Source organism: Heloderma suspectum, chromosome 12 (assembly GCF_057233095.1).
Source record: "Heloderma suspectum isolate Gila_16-S chromosome 12, 16-S_ref, whole genome shotgun sequence".
Classification (NCBI taxonomy): domain Eukaryota; kingdom Metazoa; phylum Chordata; class Lepidosauria; order Squamata; family Helodermatidae; genus Heloderma; species Heloderma suspectum.
The window spans coordinates 25,134,749-25,137,845 of record NC_139469.1 but is presented as its reverse complement, the minus strand read 5'-3'; positions in this window follow the sequence as shown (position 1 = coordinate 25,137,845).

Below are 3,097 nucleotides of genomic sequence, written 5' to 3'. Positions count from 1 at the left end.
GGCCCATCTCTCTCGCCCGGCCCCTTCCGCCATCGGCCGCGGCCGCTCCGCCCTCGCCCCGTCGGCCGTTCCCCGAAGAACCGGGGCGGGCCCGGCTGCTGGTGCTGCGGCTGCCGTCGTTACCTCAGCAACCGCCCCCCCCCCGGCCCAACATCGCCCCCAGTGTCTGCATAATGCCCCCCCCGCCTCCCCCCCGCTCTCCTCACACGCCCCTTCCCCCTCTTCCCTCAGCCCCCTTCCCTCGACGGGTCGGCTGGTGCTTATTTTGTCGCCCCGCCACCCCCGCGAGCATCGCCTACGCTGAGAAATCAGCTGGGAGTAGCCCTAAGTATGTGACGTATGTGAATATAATGTATAAGTATAATATGCAAATATAATGTATAAGTATAATATGCAAATGTAATGTGTCACTATAATATGCAAATGTAATGTGTCACTATAATATGCAAATGTAATGTGTCACTATAATATGCAAATGTAATGTGTCAATATAATATGCAAATGTAATGTATGTAAAGCATGCATTATTCCGCCGAGAAAGGGCGTGTGTGCCCCCACATTCTGCAAGACGAAGGCTGTTGCATTCGCGCAGTTGCTTCATTTATTGTCTCCAGGGGGTTAGCCGTGTTGCAGGAAAAACAACGTAGGGTCCTGTGGCTCCTTAAAGACTTAGGGTGCGATCCTATGCCTGTTTAGACAAAAAAACAACAACAGCAGCCCTACAGCTCCAGCAATGCTGGGAGCCGTAGGACTTTTTTCTGACTAAACAGGCATAGGATTGTGCTGTAAGAATTTTTTCTATTCCCAGAGTTGGCGACTGTATTGTTTTGTTTATTTATTACTGCATTTATTGCATATATAGCCTGCCTTTTTCCCTCTTGCAAGGAACCCAGGGCGGCGTACGTTCTCCTCCTCCTCTCCATTTTATCCTCACAACAACAACCCTGTGAGGTAGGTTGGGCTGAGAGTGTGTGACTGGCCCAAAGTCACCCAGTGAGCTTCCATGGCCGAGTGGGGACTAGAACCCGGATCTCCCAGCTCCCAGTCCAATACTCTTGCCACTACACCACACTGGCTCTCTTGTTTGCAAAATTCTGCTCCCATTTTCCCTTAAACTTGGCAGGTGGGTGTACACACTGTGTTGATAAATGTTATATGTGGATCTCAGCATCATTAGAATTTTGACAAAGTAATTGAGCTTTGTTAAAGAGGATCTAATACTCTTTTCTCCAATATATTCTATAAGAATATGATGAGCTAAAGAACAGAATCCACTCGGATCAGCAAAGGAAGCTTTTGCACATGCAGAGGCAATATATGCACATCAAAGTCGCCAAGAGCACAAGGAAGGAGCACTGTGCAAGGCTGGTCCTATCTACATAATCTATTTATTTTCTACGTCACAAACGCAGTACGTTTCTCTATGTGATGAAAAAGTACTCAAAGCAACTTACACTTATAGAGAAACTTGGTTGGTGCATGCTGGGAATTGTAGGACTTTTTCTGTCTAAACATGCATAGGATTGTGCCCTAAGGGAACAATCCTATGTATATTTAGATAGAAAAAGAGCATGCTGGGAGTGGTAGGATTGCACCATTAACTAATTTATTCTGGCATAAATTTTTGTGGGCTAAATCTTGGAGGGAGCAATCCTATGGCAGCTGTAAGATGGCCATAGGATTGTGAGTTTCTGGGAACCAACCTTCCCCCGCTTCCATGCTGCCTCAGAGGCAGCACAGAATGGCCCTTTGCTCCGCGCTCACAAGAGGAGTGTGGAGTGGCCAGAACGGAGCGTTCTGGGGCAGGGAAGGTGGAAATGCCAACACAACACATCCTATGTGTCGTCCAGCAACCTCCTCCCCGCTCCGCCTTCTTGCGGCTAGACAGCCGATTTTGAATTCCCAATTTTGGTTGTCTAGCTGCAAATGCTGGGAACGATCCCCTCCATGCTTCCCCTGCCCTGCATTGGATGCAAGTTTGGAGGTGGCCGCCTATCCACATAGGATCGCGCCCTAAGGGTGCAATCCTATGCATGTTTAGACAGAAAAAAATACTACAACTCCCAGCATGCTAGGATTGCACTCTAAGGTGCCACAAGACTCTGTTGTGTTTTTTTTATTATTATATGTCTTCTTGTTTCACATGTATACAAGGAAGGCTGAGTGCTTTCCACTTAGGAATTTATTAATGTATAAAGCAGTCTGGTTTGTACGTAACAACCCTGAGTATGGGTTGTCATTGAATTGTGGGTTGTTGTTATGTGCAAATCCTGCACTATGATTTAGCTATGAACAACCCAGGAAGAGAATCAATGTTTTGTTGTTGGATTGTGAACTCTGGGTTGCTCATGGTTAACAACCCATAGTTAAACCATAGTGCAGGGTTCGCATGTAACAACCCACCATTCATCAACAGCCCACCATTCATAACAAACCATCCTCCACCCATACTCTCAGTTGTTGTTACATGCAAACCAGTCGTCCATTGCCTCCGTTTCAATTTCAAGATCAAGGGATTAACTATTTTGTATATTTTATTTACTTTTATTTTCAAGTAGCACAGAACTGATTATTTGATGTGTTTATTTTCATTGTATGTATTTTAATGTGTATTTTCATATGTTTTGTGTATGTATTGTATGTATTTTTCATATTTTATGTATTTATTTTTACACGAATGAAAATAGGGACATGCTTTTATAAGACCTCAAGAATTGCAAAAGACTTATTATTAACAGTAACAAACATTTTATCCTACCCAAATTCCTCCAAGGAATGCAGGGCAGAGTGCATGGTTCCCCCACCCCACATATGTAGTCTATGTAGCCTAGGCCTGACAGAGGTTCTCAGAGAACGGCTTGTATAATTTCAGACTGCAGGTGGGGGAAATCACATTTTTAATGCTGCTTTGCAGAAAAAACATACACAAGAGCACAGCAAGAAGTGGGCTGGGTTACATCCTTTCTCCCTGATATGCTACTTTGTCCTCTTGTAGGGAGGTTGTTGTTGTTGTTGTGCACAGGGGAACATTATGGTATCACCCACCTGCTATGTGAGGTTTTACAGGTTACCACTGGTTTTATGGTGCTCCCAAGAG